General features: G+C 44.3%; 1 protein-coding gene across 1 annotated transcript in view; it reads right to left on the reverse strand.

Annotated features, from left to right (window-relative positions):
* The window catches only part of LOC137153292 (H(+)/Cl(-) exchange transporter 5), a 73,874-nt gene extending 66,371 nt beyond the window's left edge, over nucleotides 1-7,503 (reverse strand). The window contains exon 1 of the mRNA XM_067548458.1: nucleotides 7,332-7,503. The gene's annotated coding sequence lies outside the window, so the exon portion shown is untranslated. The remainder of the gene's footprint in view (nucleotides 1-7,331) is intronic.
* Between the last annotated feature and the right edge of the window lie 8,613 nt (nucleotides 7,504-16,116).

The following is a 16,116-nucleotide window of genomic DNA, read 5'->3' on the forward strand; positions in this document are numbered from 1 at the left end:
TGGTAAACGGCTCCTTCCAACACCATGTTTTAACACATCCAGATGTACGTTATACAGCTAGAAACCAAGAATGTAGTTACACTTACAGGATGGGAGAGTATTTTGGAAAGCAGAGATTCTGAAGAAGACTTATGATCAATTGTTTATCCACCATGACCTTAAGTGTGATGTGATGGTTAAGAGCTATGTTGATTTTTTAGTGCTCACTACAATAGCTTAAGTTGCCACAGGAAGCAAAGTAATCTTTTGCCCAACATACCAGGCAACAGTTCAGGACAATGTTATAACTAGGGCTTGAAAGTTTTGCCAGGCACTTCCTAGAAAAAGGAAGTATTAGCTCAAATGCTGCTACAGAAGACTGGGAAGAGGGCATGCTACAACCAGGTACAGGTTCCATGCCATCAGCCGCTGGGAATTCTACCAGAGTGACAACTCTAGATCTGCTTGGGAGCTCCATTTGTAGCAGCAGCAGCAGCAGCATCTAACTACTGGACATTTTCTCTAATTGAAGCTTCACCCCTCTTCAGCTGATGAAAAGGAGAAAGAGCTTTCTGCCTCTTCCACCCCATCCAGAATCCCTAGCCATTTAGAAGGGAAGGTCCTAGCCAGGAATTTCTACCGCTCTCACTCAAATGCATTGCACATTCTATCAGTAAACAAAAGGATCACTCTACTTTTCATCCTCTACTGTGAGGTCAGTTTGTTTTGTTATTTTGTGAAAGTAAAGTCAAAGAAATAGGGTTTATATTTCAAAAGGTGGTGAGACTTGCAGTGATTCTAATAACTTCTGGGTAAACGCTCTAGGCAGGAGCCAATTACAAAGAAAGCCATCTCAACCACAAAGAATGGCTGTTGCAGGGATGAAGGTAGGAAGAAAAGAAGTCTCTGCTATGCTAACCTATCCCTGTCTGTTTTTGGGTCCTCCTTCCACTGTGAATAACTCCAGCACCTGCCTCTCATGCTGTTGCTCAAAGGTTTCTCAAGGAAAACCAGAATCAGCAGGGTGTTCTGCTGCTGCCACAAAGGTTCTGAGAAGCAACACTGAAATAGATCAGAGTTCTGTTAATGTCACTCTACTTGGCAAAGCTATGAGCAGCAGTAGTAGCACCAGAGCTGTCTGCAGACTTGGGAAAATTTTGAAACCTCTGGTTATACTCATAAGCATTTCTTCCATATGTAGGTGAAGACCTATGATGCTTTTACAGACAGTAAATTAGGTACAGAAACACAAGTCAACTACAAAGAAAAATCAATGGAAAATTATGTAATTGGAGACTTGACCTGGTATTTACAGATGGGCCAATTTCTTTGTAGCCTTCTTAAAAGATACTTTCTAGGTCCAAAATAGTGCACCACCGCAGTAGGTACTTTAAGATTCCCTGTTGATGTCTATTCCCTGCTTTTCCTTGGGCACTGTCTATTGCTGTATCACTCCCAATCAACTGTATTGTAAGTGTTGCCTGTATTACAACTTTGGAGCCTCATATTTTGCATCTAGAACATGACATGGGCAACAAAGCACAAAATAAAGAGTATTAGGAAGAAATGCTTTATTCATTTGATATAGCAACTGTCTTGATCAAATCCAAGAAATCTGATTGTCTACTTCAGATATTAAATTACAATTGTAATTTACTGTTCACTAAAAAGGAATGTCAGGAAAGTCCCTGATCTTGTTGACCCAAGGTTTTTTGCTGAATCGCATTAAGGAAGGTTTTAAAGATAGGAACTTCAATAGCATAAAATGTCATATTCTACAATATCAGTTTCACTTCCTTTTAAAATGACCCCCTTTGGTATGTACACTTAAAGGCTTTCAGAGTGTCTATTCCCCACATGAGAGATTATCACTGACTTTTTGGTACTCAATACCAGGACATTTGAATTTTGTCCCTGACCGCTTGCACAGAGAATCAAATTACGTGCTTTGAGATTAGTCAGTGTGTAATGTAAGAAATTATATAGCCTTTACTAAGACAGACAATATCCAAAGCTTGATGGGTGCACCTTATTCACCCATTATCCAATAACCTAACATCTTTCACCCTAGCTACTTCCTACATGCTCCCTTTTCAGAGAGAATTTTTCTTCCAACATCCAGTTGATCTCACAAGACCACTAGTACTACCATTATTGCACATCCAACAGGATGCGGGGAACTGAGAACAGAATGTTCTTTTCTACTGCGGAGATGCATTCTGACAGTAATCTGTAGTACAGGATCAGACATACGTGTTTGCTGGAAAGTCATTACTAATTGTTACTCCAAGTTTTCTGGTTTGACAGCCTGTGTTCACCAGGAACATTTATACTGAAAAGAGGTTAGTGTGTTAAAAAAGGGACATTTACCACACTTCATTTGCTTTAGATTCCCCTCCATGGGTTCAGTAAATTTCCCCTCCACTCTTATACTGGCTATCACAGTAACATGAAAATAAAAATGAACTTGCTTAGATGAGAACAAGCGGAAGAGGAACTGGAAGGCTTCAGGGATGCGGTTTGGTAAGGCATTTGATTTTTGGTTTTAAGCAACAACAATAAGAGACCAATAATACAAAAAATGCAATGGGTGTTTACCCAACAAACACCAGGAAAAACACCAGAAATGGTTACTTGTCTCTAAGGGCTTGTCTACATGGCAGTAATGCACACTATAGGGGGTGATTTCTGAAGTGCACCAACATGTTGCGTATTAATTGTTCCACATAGACCCTGCTGATGAAGTGCACTAGCAAACCTTTAGCGTGCAATATAGTACTGTTTGAAACAGAACTACATTCAAGAGCACTGGGAAATATTAACACAATTACTCATTACAGAATATACAAAGAGAAAGCCCAAAAAACCCAAGTTTTGGACATCTACATAGAATGCAAAAATTGATTTAAAAAAACCACACACAAACTAATAAACCCTGAAAAACAGAAGCCCTAGTTATGGGACACGAAGTCTTTCATCTCTAGGTCACTAGATGAAATACAACCCAAGTCAGTAAGTTAAAATCATTCCATTTGAAGGCTAGTTGGTAGCCTCTGTGAATGAGTTGATACCTTTAGGAACCCAGGCTTAGGTCAAGACTCCACATCACAATTTGCTACATTGTTGGTAAGGTCATCCCCACAAATAGCCTTCCAAGTCAGGAATGATGCACAATGGAAGTGGGGGGAGAGGAGGGATTTGGAATGGGGGACACAGTGTGGCAGTAGTTCAAAATACAGATGCTTGTCTTGGTACCAAGAGAATTCAGGAATTCTGTGATTGTGTATTTTTCCCTTAAGCTCTTTGGCCATCTATTTCTCCCCATGTAGGGTAGTGAAGATTCTGACACCGAAACCACAGTTCTGGAGGCGATTGATTTTATTTTAGGAAAAATAAAATAAAATCAATCTGTGTCTATTGGCAGGGAGTGGGGGGGGGAGGGGGGGACATAATCACGATCAGGCTTATGGTCCAATCTTAAAGATCAGTTTACATTTTGAAGACTAATCATGTAGAAGTACAGGCACTTAAGGCTGAGACTAAGGCTTTATCATATCCTTTACTTAAGCCACTTCAGTTTCCTCTGAAGTTATCTACATGATAGGGTAACTTCTCTGTGGGGATATGCACTACAAGAGTGAGATTTCTAAAGCCTACTAATGTGCTGCATGTTAATTGGTCTGTGTAGACCTTTCTGGTGTGCAATAAAGGTTCTCGAGTGCACTTTCACATAGCTCTGTTTCAAACGTGGACCTACATAGACCAATTAATATGCAACATGTTAGTACGCTTTAGAAATCACACTCCCATAGTGTGTATTATCCCACCAGGTAGACAAGCCTTAAATGGAACAGAGATGGTGATATTTGCCAGGCTTCCAATTTAAATTTAAAATGTAGAGACTATAGAAAAGCCAACTTGTAATAAATTAAAACTGCTTGTAGTACAACAAGGCAAAAATAATCCTGTTTGTTAGTTTTCATTGTGGTAAAGTGCATAAAACGAGCGTGAAGTGTTGATATCAAGCAGTCTGAATTTTGAAAGGACAAGAGTTTTTTAACTTTTCAGACGTATTCAACAGACGTATTCAAAGACCCATAAGAGATTCCTTATCTGATTGACCAACTTTTAACAAAATTTCCTCTGGGAAAAGACTGAACATGAGAACTTGTATACAGAAAGTGACTTGTCCCAAAGAGGGGAGTATGCATTTAAAAAAAAATCTTTTAAGGGAAGCTCTGTCATAACCTTAACTCATGAGTCATTATATTACTGTTTAATTTGAATTTACCTCTTCACTTTGTTATTTAGGATGAAGTCTTTAATTGCCCTCACTCCCTAAAAAAACCCTTGCTTAGAAACAGCTTTGCTAGTTCCATAACAACTTTAAGTACTTGTCTGGGAGTGAAGGAAAGGAAATATTCAATTTTCATGCCCCCTTTGTGATTCTAGTGCTTAGGCAAGAAGCTAGAATTTAAAACTTCCTCTTTCTTTCTTGCTACAATCTACCCTGTTATCCCACAGCCCAGGAGAGGCAAATGATGAAATATTTAACAGCAAAGGGAAAGTGACCTAAACTCACTTGTAGACCTATGAAGTACTTAACAGCAGCTCAAACTGCATTTTCATAGCAATAGGAATAAATTCTGCAGCCAGCCATACACAAATATAAAAGGCTTTATCATATCCTTTACTTAAGCCAGTTTCCTCTGCCAATGCCACCTCTACAGAAGACTTGCACACTTTTCAGGAGGCAGAACAAAAAGGCAATCAGGACTGCCTTAAAAAGAAGCATCAACTGAAAGGCTGTTTCGAATGTTTCATACATAAACCAGGTCATCCAGGAAAAATGTTAGCAAGACTACAGGCTTTATTGCTATCATTGTTCAAAGCAGCAGGTGCATGGTAGTCTTCTCTACTGCTGCTTCTTTGTTAGCTAATTACATTGACTGGTCTGTTTTCTTTTCCTGAAGTTAAAGCTTCACAGACAATGTTACATTGATCTATAACATGCCTCTAAGTTACAAATTCATTACATTGGTTTGAAAGAAACATTATTAAATAAGCTAGTGTTAAACATCACTGCATCTTCATTATATTTATAAACCAATTTACATTCAGTATAAACTAGTAAACTTTGCTTACCATACAAGCAAATCTATGTTGTCAAAACATGAAAAAAGTGGTTACACATATAGCTCTCAATAAGTCCTAATTGAATCTCAACACACTTCCAGCTGACTCAAGATCCAATGCCAGGGTGCTTAAATTCCCTGAAAGATTTGCCAGAGGCTACAAGTGTATTTGTATTAGCAAACCATTATGGTTTGGTGTAACAACATCCACAGTGACATCTGCAAATACTCATCAATTCACAGCATTTTCAAGTGCAAGCATCACTACTAAATGTTGAACCCCTGAGTTTTCAGAGGTGTAGTTGTAGATGATCAAAAACTTGCTGAAGCACATTGCCGATTTAGAGGAATTCCACTTTTCAAAAGTAGATGACCAAGGTTGCTAGCATCAGTGACTAAAAAGTTATTTCAGTTTGCTAAAGAACTCTGCCCCTTCCTTCTGGATGAGGAACTGGCCACAGCTATGTATTTGTCATCTCTAGACTGAATTACTGCAATTCATTGCATCTGAACCTGAATAGTGCGAAGGCTCCAGCTGGTGGAAATTGCAGCTGTCAGCCTCTTCCTCCAGGGTTTAGACTGTTGTAAACATGTCAAACCTGTGCCTCAAGCCTCCATGGGCTCCCCACTCCTCTGTGGTAATCTTCAAAGAACTTAATAGATTGGGACCCAGTTAGAAACTTCATCTTTGTATAGGAACCAGACAGTTACAGAGCCCAGAAGGTAGCCTGGGACAGCTGGAGACAAAGCACTCAGCTAAAGGAAATTAAATGAGTCTGAACCACATTTAGGAAGGTTTTGCAGTGTTTCCTATCTGGTAAAGCTCTCCCCAAGAACAACATTCATAATTGTCTCCCTGCCCTAAAGAAGGGCACAACTCCAACAAGCTAAGATGTATCCTAAGAAGACAGTAAGGCAGAGTCTCCATGAAATCCACAAGGATCTTCACTACTGCTGATCAGTTTTATGTGGCAAGCACACAGGTATTACAGGGATGGAGATCAGACACTACATAACCCTAAGATATAGGTCTAGACACATGTTAAATGAAGGAGACTATATCACACTTTGAGACAAATGAAAAAAGGTTTCTCGAATAAACTTTTTGCTGCTTTGCTCAATACCTGGACAAGGAGCTTGGGAACCTATCACAAGGCCCCATAACCCCATTTACAACTAAAACTACCAGAGTTGCTTTCCATCCTAGAAGCAGTTACTCCGTTCCTATAAGAATTCACACAAGATCCACACCTTTTCTGATGCACTATATGGAGTCTGAACTGGAAATCTAAGACATTCCTTATGGCAAACCAGAATGCTCTTACAAAATGAGAGTTTCAAAGTGTGTATAAACCAGATGGGCCCCAAGCTTTTCAGGGGTGGGGACCACTTTAAGGTGATTGCCATAAGGATCATGAATAAGAGGGGTAAGTGGTCTGCAAGACAATCTACTCTCCAATTTGTGATCCCATAACAACCCTGTGGCAACTAGTGTTTGCTTACATAGGACAAGGGCATTAGGAAAGCAATGCATTCACAGGAGTTTATTTCTTGCACTTCAGTGAACAGCCAGCACCATGTGACAAGCCAATTTCCCACAGGCCACCCCCAAGGGCTCTGCTGAGCACCGGTTTCTATGCCCCACAGCTTGGGAACTGCAAGTTTTGCTGCAAGCACCCGACTTGCAGCAACCTAAGCCAACCTCCTGTACCAAGCAGCCCCACAGTTCCCAGTCCAGGTCCATGACACTGCTGAAAGGAGCCGGTGCCAGGTGACCAACTTGGGCAAGTCCCTATGGCCATCTAGTAGAAACAGGTCTCACTACAGATCACTGCCCAGACAGTGGCCGCAAAGGGGCTCAGCTGGCTTCCAGATACCATGCAGCTAGAAGAGCATGGTGCCTCCAGAGGCGAGCAGCACCTCCCTTCAGCCCTGCCCCACTCTGCTAGGGAGAGGGGAACCCAGCGGGCCAAAACAGAGCCTGGAGAAGAAGCACCAGCCTCAGGAAGGGGCCTGGCTTAGATACCCCCTGCCCCCCAAGTCCCTGCCCCCCACCCTTCCAGCCCTCTCCAGCCTCCTGCCCTCCCCCGAGCTTCTGCCCCCCAACCTCTCAACCTTTCCCCCATGAACAGCCCCCAAGCCCTGGCGCCGGCGCCGATGCCCAGCACCCGCTGGCAGGGGGCTGCCCCCGGAGGCCGGGAGGAGCGGGGCGCTCACCTCTCCGGCGGCCCCTGTCCCGGCGTCTCAGCGGGCCGCCCGGCTCCCCACGGCGCTGCTGCTACTGCTGCACCTGCGGGAGGGAGACTCCATTCGCGGCGGGGGGGGTGGGAAGCGGGTCAAGTGACCGTAGCAGACACCTCCATCCCGGGTACTACCACCTTCCCTTCTCGGGAAGCCTCTGCGCCTGCGCTCTGCCGTCCGCTCCCTGGTGGGAAGAAGGGAGGGGCGCCGGCGCAGTCGCAGTGCGCCCCCATGAAGTTGCTGCGCTGCCATCTTTGGTTTGGGCAGCGATCTCTGTGTCCCGTAGAGGAGAGGCAGCCTTTCTGCGTCCGAATGGGAGCCTGATCTCCACTGCGGCCACTAGGTGTCGCTATAATAATAAAAGTCACATCCAGGAGAGTATGACGGGAACCAGTGAAACCACCTGATCCCATGGGCCCAGGGTGCAGAAATTGAATAGATATTTTCACGGTTCCCACCCTAGGCCTTGCATGTGAACCCTCTCTCTGTGCTTCCTTGCTTAGAGGCCCTGACTAGAGCTGGACGAATAACAGCTCTTTTGGTTTGCTAGCCATGCTGAAAATTGAAAAAGAACAAAAAAAGAATGGGTCAAACAGAAAACCCATTTTTCAAACTGTTTGGCGTATCAAAAAGCTAAAATAATTGCTTGGGGTCAGAGAAAACATTTCGTTTGCATTTTGAGCATGTTTTTAATATGAAAAAGAATAAAATTTTGCAACAAAATGTCCTCTCAAATAAAAAAAATCAAAACATTTCATTTTGAAAATGTCAAAATAAGGCACTGATTTCTTAGAAACTTTTGTGTTGGGAGCTTTTTTAAAAAAAAATTAACTGAAACGATTTGGTGAAATTGATACAAATGTGCTAAATGTTTCGATGGCACCAAATCTGCTTTTTTCAGTGGAAAAAAGTTACGGTGGAAAAATTTCGTCAAACTCTACTTGCGTCTCCCCATCCAGTGCCTTATTCACTAGGCCTGAAGCTGCCTTTTACTCTGTCCATTCTAAAGAACAGAGTTTGGGGCTCATATTTTCCCTCCTATAGGTTCATCTGTGGAAGTAACTGACTTGGGCTAGCAGGACTCACCTTACAGAGCTAAAAATAGTATTTCCATTGGGGTTGGAGCTCAGACTCAGACCCAGCCAAGGGGAGGGTCTCAGAGCCCATGCTCCAGCCTGAGCAAGAACAGCAACTGCTATTTTTAGCCCTGTAGCGTGAGTCCAGCAAGCCTGAGTCAGTTGATCCGGGCTTTGAGACTTGCTACCACGGGTTGTTTTTCTTTTTTCTCTTTTTTTTTTTTTTTTTTTTTTTGCAGTGTAGACATATACTCATGAAACAGGCAATTATGTGCTGGCAGCTCTGACCTGGGAGAGGTTCTTTGTCTAGAATCTTTATCTCATCCCTTGTGGTAGGATGAGATATCATAATATAATTCTTATATTATAATTATATTATATTATAAATTATAATTGTCCCGCTGGCCAAAGAAAACTGAGAGATTAATTATATGCCCACATAGAAATATGCATGCAGGGCAAGGAATGCTTCAATCACTGTGGGATGAGGATTAATCCCCAGAAAGAAGAAACTGCCATTCCAGCCATCAGACCCTTTGGCTCCTTTCAAAGCCACTCTGATCTCTCAGTCTCTTGGAGTCACGGAGCAGATTTGCTGCACGGAGGCCTTGTGGCTGGGTATTAACTCTAGAACTCCTGTGGTGCTGCCCCAGCTCCCAGAGAATGTATTCTTTGGCTTCAGGTTGCTCATCACTGAAATGCAGTCACTTTTGGGGAAGGAGTTTAACAGCCTACAACAACCCTACTGTATAGCAGCAAGTGAAATAAAAATACCATAGCTAATTGAAACAGCAAGGGGAATCTCAGGGAAGCATCATTGAATTACCAGAATGGGAAATGGGCCAGCACTCCTAGGCTAACAACTCCAATCTTGCATAATGTGTCAGGGGATATCAGTTATGATGAAGCTTTTAGTATATTGTTAAAATAAAACCTGCCAGCACCTGAAGAAGGGATTGTTTGGGCCAAAATTTGTAAATGGAAGAAAGATGATCTTATGTTTAAGGCACTGGCCTAGGAGTCATGAGATCTGGGTTCTATCCCTCGCTCTGCCACTGGCTTGCTTCAAAAATTTGGGTAGCTGCTCTATGCCTCAATTTCCCAGTCTATTGAATGGGGATTATAATACCCAAGAGGGAGGGAGGATGAATTCATTAATGCATGTAAAGTGATTTGGGATGCCTGGAGGAAAGATGCTCGAGAAGAGCGGAATATCCAGTAGAAGGTTCCACATGGTTGTGTTTGTCCCATAGACTAGAACGGAATTACTTTTCATATTACTGACATCCGAATACTCTGAATGCAGGGACTGTTCACGGAGTGATCAGCCATTATGCACTCTGCATCAGGTGCTGCCTTTTGAGAGTTTGTCCTGGAAGACAATGTGTTCTTGGCATAGCAGGAGATGCATCAGCTCAGGACTGAGGTGCATTGGCAGAGCTGTGGGACAGAGGGGAAGCTCAGGGATGGAATAATACGGTGGGCTACTGGTTGGGTTTGAAGTGTATCAGCAGAACAGGGTCTGTGGGGAACTCTAGGCTGGAATAGCAGGGTACAGCTGTGGGACAAAATGGAGGGGACCTGGCAGAGCTGTGCATTGTGACTTGCAAGTAACCTACCTGGAGTATACCTGTTTCTTTCCAATGCTGTTAGTTTCTCTTTTTTAAGAGCACATTGGTCCTCTCTCCTGCCTCCCAAAGAAAAAAAAATATTGTAAAGAAAAGAGAAGGAAAATATAATAATATTCTGGATCAGGTTTTTTGGACTCCTAACATCACTGGACTGTCTAAGAACCAGCCAGATACTTTACAGTAGGTCTAGGTTATAAAATAAACCCCTGTTAAGTGCTGCATATTAGTGCATATTTCTTCTTGTAACCGGCTGCTAGGAGATATTGGGGTGTCTGACAATGCAAGACTTTAAAACTGGAACCCTGATTTGGATAGATGGGTTTGTTATTAAATAATGTTGCAGTACATACAAGCTATATAGATTTTCTCTTTAACTCACTGACATTGAAAGTAGAGATGCTGTTATAATGGAAGAGATAGTCACTAGTACAGTGAGGTAAAGGCAACAAAGAGGGTTATGCAGGGTCTATTATATAATCAATGGCAGCTTTCATAGGGTCAGGGTGTCATGTATTAGAGTTCTATAATCTTGGAAAGAAGTAGGATTTGGGCAATGGTTTGCTATCATCTCAACCTTCTAAGTGATTTGTTTCCAATCCTGAGCCCTTTTATATGCTCCAATTAGCTGCGTGACCTGTGAAACAGTCACACTTTGATAGTATTATAAGGACTCATAGCCTCTATGAGGATCACACACACTGGAGCAGGACTGTACAGTAATATGCATAGCAGCATTTAGCCACTAGAGGGTGACTCCATACTTGCTTAAATAGCTTTGACATCCTTTATGATGAAATATGGTGATCATCCTTGATGGTGAGTTCCTCTTTCCAATTAGGAACTGAATGGAGGCTCCAAGCTGCCTATTCTACATAGGCCTTGTCTGAATGTGTTGAATGAGCTGCACTTATAGGCCTTCATACCTGACGCAGCGGGAGCTGGTGGATTTCTCTGCATTACCTCTGATTTCAGGAAATTTCTCTCCATTTCCTCTGCTACTCCAGGTCTGTGGTGGTGGAGGTGGGTTCTGCAGAATCCTTTAGATCCAGGGCCTTGTGGGCTGTGTGGCAAGCTGGATCTAAATTCTGTAGCAAGGCCTGTGATTTCTCTGGCACAACAGACTGAAAATCCTGCAGGAGCTTCACAGATAGAAGCTCGTGAAGGTTTGTATAGAGAGGACAATGAATCTCCCAAGCAGCACAGCAGATCCTATGCTAGTTTGATTGCTTTTCAGTTGCATGCATTTATATGCTGTCCCCACATTTTTAGTTTTCAAAGCACCTCCCATTCCTGCATGGAACATATATAGCTGCATCACAATAGCTACTGGGGGAAGCTGAAGCTTTGTGTATCTGGGTGGGGAGCAACTGGGGCTTGTGGCTCTTAGGAAGGCACGGAAGGGGTGCTTGGGATTAATGGGATAGGCACATTATTTGGATGGGTCTGCTAACCTGATCAGCCATGACATAGTTAACAGTGTTGGCCCAGATCTCCCAGCTGTGCTGCAGCTGTTTAACACTCCCCACTGTGGCAGATTATGGTCCTACCCATGGCAGAGCTGCCAATTGGAGATCACCCCAGCATAGGGGGATCCTCTCTGGTGTAGAGCTGGCACTGCACTTCCTATGCCTCCCCCTCTCTTGGTCTATGTTGGGGGTGTGGCTGGGATGCTGATCCCCAGTGGTTGTATCAGCCCCTTGAGGCCTTTGGAAGCTGGTGTAACAGAGCAGCCTGAGGGCTGCACTAAGTTACATGTGGGAATAGATCAGTACAGAATGAACTCTAGAGAGAGGAAGGCAAAAGCCACCTGAGCACATACCTGTTCTGAGCTGGGCTATGTGCTGCTCAGCTGTGGCCAACGATCTGGGCCAGTGACTTTTAAGCCTGTCTAATTACTGGGGCACTGGCTTGGGAGTCTAGTGATCTGGTTGCTATTTTTGCCTCTACCATTAATCTTCTGGGGCAAGTCATCCCCCCCTGTTTTCCATCTCCCCGTTGGTCTTTATAGACTGTACTCTCTCTCGCTATGTGCGTATGCAGCACCCAGCCCAGTGGAGCCTCTGACTACTACTGTAAATGCAAATGTATTAGTGTGTTCAAGCCATGGGGCAGTAACTTGTTTGTTACAGGATGTATGTACAGCACCTAGTGCAAGAGGGCTCCATGAGCTGACTGAGGCCTGTATGCCCAACAGCAATACAAATAGTAAATCATCATCAGAATACAGTTCAGATGATTCTTGCTGCCAGCAGACTTTTATTCTGGGCATGATGGGAAACACATATTGAGGAGTTCCCAACCAGCATAGCTCATCTTCCAAATCTCCCGGCAGGAGAGGGCAGCACTAACCCAAATATATTTTCCTGGCACTAGAGGGCAGCTGTAACACATACACAAACCTTTCTTTGGGGCTGTCTCTGTTTAGTAATATGGCTTTAAACACAAGATCTGGTTTGCCGCACTCAAGGCTTGGACGGTTTCCCTTTTATTGGAGAAAGCACTTGTCTGAACTTACAGCTTGTCCCCAGAGAGATAACAGAAGAAAGAACCCTGAAACCCTGGCTGCCTACCAGCTGTGGAGGTCACAGCATGTTACATAACTAACCAGCAGTGCTAAAGGGCAGCCAAAAAAAGTGACTCTGTCTATAGGTCATCAAGAGGCTCCCTATTTATCCTCCTCCCTCAGTGATTCCAGAGGAAATCAGCTCTGTTTACAAGTCAAATAATTTTTTCTCACTCTTCCTGGGGACTGAAAATCCAGCTGGGTTCTGCCTCTTACAGCATCAGTGGTAATACAAATCAGCAGTTGGAATTCAATTGGTTGATGGTGCATGAACCAGGGAAAAAAGGCCAGCTCTTTATCTTAAAGCTGCGTTGCTCCTTACAGGGATAACCTGTGTGTGGCCGGTGCCGTGGTTGTATGTGTAGACTGGGTTAGAATCGGGTCAGGGCATCCATTTTATCTGCTGCTTTCTTTTCTCCCTTGTGCAATCAGACCCAGTTTGCTGCAGTCTTTCTGGAGACCCTCATTGCTCCCCCAGGTCACCTCAATAGCATAATTGCTCCTGAGACAGAAGGATGTGCTGGTCCTTTGAAGACATGCTCACTTCTCTAAGAACTTTGGATCACCTGCTTCTGCTCCAATGCTATGTGACTTAGAAGGTTCAGAAGCCCCGAGGTTTGGAATTTAAGGGTCTTATCCTGCTGCACATGCCCATAGCATCTGAGCACCTTCCATTTACGATCAATAGCAATAGTGAAGTCCCTAGTGGATTTCATGGAGTCTCTGGCTCTGTTCCCTTTTCAGGGTCAGAAGTCTGCTTGGGACAGGGTTTAGGTGGTTGGGATTTAGGGGCAGGTGGTGATGTCAGCACTGTCAGAGTTATATGATAGAAAAATCTTTCCAAAGAGGAGAACTTTGCAGCATTTACTAACTATCGTCACACTCTGGATTTGCCTCATCTCCTCTGGAAGTTCATTCCATAGCCGGATCCCCCTGAATGGGAAGGAGTGGCAAATGGCGAGTGGCAGGAAATAAACAACACCTGTCACTTCTACCCCAGAACACTCTTCTTAGAAACAGCCAGCCTGCTGCCAGCTTGTTGGTTTCCAGCGCACATCGCTTGCATTTCCCCCCATGATTTCAGGCTGCTGTACAATAATGTAGCAGACTATACAAAACCCCTGTTCTGATCTCTCTCTGTTGAGCTGGTTCCACCTCTGGTGTGCATTCCCCCCAAACAGATGCTGTTGACTCAGTCATTCCTGCAAAGTTGATTAATTGTCAGTGAATCTGTGCGGACAAGAGATGTCCAACTGATAGCCCATGCAGACTGATGCGAGTGAGTCATCTCTACAACAGGAAGGCATGCTCAGCCCTGAGCTGGAAGGACCACACTTAAGAGGGAGAGAGGACTCTGCCACCATAACCCGTTCAGCCCTTGGCCTGTATGTTGCTATCAGTGACACTCAGTTGTAATGGTGATATTTGTAATGTGGACACCTATCCACTAGGAGATAGATTGAGACACACACACGCACCCAACTCATTTTACAGAGACTGCCAGGCAGTCAGCTGATAACAACTGGGCCTACAAAACTGAGCTGGGTTTGAGCTGGTATCCGAGGGGCGAAAGGTTCCATAGCCCTTCCTATGGTCCTTGCACAACTGGTTTCCATGCCATTCATTTATCAGATCATAAGACTCTATCTATCCTAGAAGTCCCACTTTTGTCCTAGCCATTAATTCTCTCCAAGTTGCATAGGCACCAAGCTGGGGAGCTGGGGCTGGGGAGGATGCTGGAGGAGAAGGCTAACATTGACTGTGCCTGTAACCTTGTACTGTCACAAAAGGGCCATTCATCTGTCTAGGAAATCCTGGTCTTCAACTCACTAGGGCTAATGCTTGATCTAGAGGGACCAACAACTAACCTCTCTGCAACCCCGCTGAAAACAATAGCTCTGAGATGTAAACTGTCCCAATCATTGAAGTGGATTGTCAACCCTGAACCCTAACTATGGCAATTTAAATATTCATGCGTGAACTATTTGACTGCTAATCGTTTTAGCAGAAACATGCAGCTTCTCTGGAATTTGCTGAGAGCTAGGATTTGTGAGCAGAACGCCACTTTTTCACACAACACTAAGGCCTTGTCCACACTACTACTTATACGGGCAAACTTTTGTCGCTCAATGGGGTGAAAGAAACACCCTCCTGAGCGACATACATTTTGCTGGCATAAACGCTTGTGTGGACAGTGCTATGTTGGCACGAGATGCTCACCCACCGACATAGCTGCTGCCACTCATTTAGGTGGTTTTATGATGTCGGCGGATGAGCTCCTTTGTTGACATAACGCAGCTACGTAAGCGCTCTTACAGCGGCACAGCTGTACCGAGGTAAGTTTTAAGTGTCAATTTGCCCTGAATTAGACTCAGGAATTTATGGCCACAGGAAGTTCTTGAGGCAAAAAATATGGCAAAATTCAAGAAGGAATTGAACACTTATCCACATACAATATCCAAAATTATAATATAGTTATTGCCAATAAAAGTTTTGGAGGGAATATTAAAACTTTTGCTGCAGGGCTTATACGAACCTCTAACAATTAAAAATTAGGGGGAGACCTAATGTAGGGGCAGATTATCCCATATCTGCCTTTTCATTCTTACACCTAAAACCTGCAGAGCTGGCCACTGTCAGAGACAGGCTACTGGGTTAGATGGACCACTGGTATGCTCCCAGATAGCAATTTCCATGCATCATTTTTGCCTCCCAGCCTGATCTCTGAGCATGGGACCCTTCTCTCTCCATCTGCCATTGCACAGGGGAAACCTCTCCTGCTCTTTTCTCTTTTGGAAGAGTGGGAATGAGTTAAACTGGAGAGAGCTGGGCCCCAGGAGCTGTGCTGAACTTTGCAGAGTGCGTGCCATGTGTTACTCAAAGAGTTGTGCCACATCTCAAAATGGATGCTGAGACTGTTCCAGTGCCGGTCAGACAAGAGAAGACGCTTCTCTCAAAGGATTCTGCTGTTGTCCCAGCTTGTCTCAGCTGTCTGAGAACTGAGCAAGGAGCCACTTTGGCTGCATCTCCCCTAGGAAGACTGGGAGTTGTAATTCCCCACTGGTGGCTACACTGATAGGCCATAGACAGGACTCAGGTGTTTTTGCCACATGTCATCCAACGTGAGCCAGAGCAGGGTCAGATAACATAGTGGTAAAGCCCCCACTATGGTCTCCACCATCCTCCCCATCAGTGGTGAATTAGGGGTCCTAGTTTGTTTGCTGTAGCCAAGACCCTTTTGACACCTTTCCAGTAATAGAGAGAGGTCTCATGCCCAGTAGCCAGCACAGGCGGCATGCCCAGGGACAAGGGGAGGTGGCCACCATTTCTCTATACACTGGCTATTCCCAGCTGCCAACATGGCCCTCAGGGACCAAAGGCTTACGGGCACAGAAGGATGGCTTCAAGCCCCTCCCAGGATGAGGGGTGCACTGCTTGGCTGCAGCAGCGACTGGCACCCCAGGCTCTGTGGGGGACAAAGAGCACCAAGG

This window comes from Emydura macquarii, unplaced genomic scaffold (assembly GCF_026122565.2).
Source record: "Emydura macquarii macquarii isolate MOO-44397 ecotype Brisbane River unplaced genomic scaffold, CSIRO-AGI_Emac_v2 contig_1253, whole genome shotgun sequence".
Classification (NCBI taxonomy): Eukaryota; Metazoa; Chordata; order Testudines; family Chelidae; genus Emydura; species Emydura macquarii.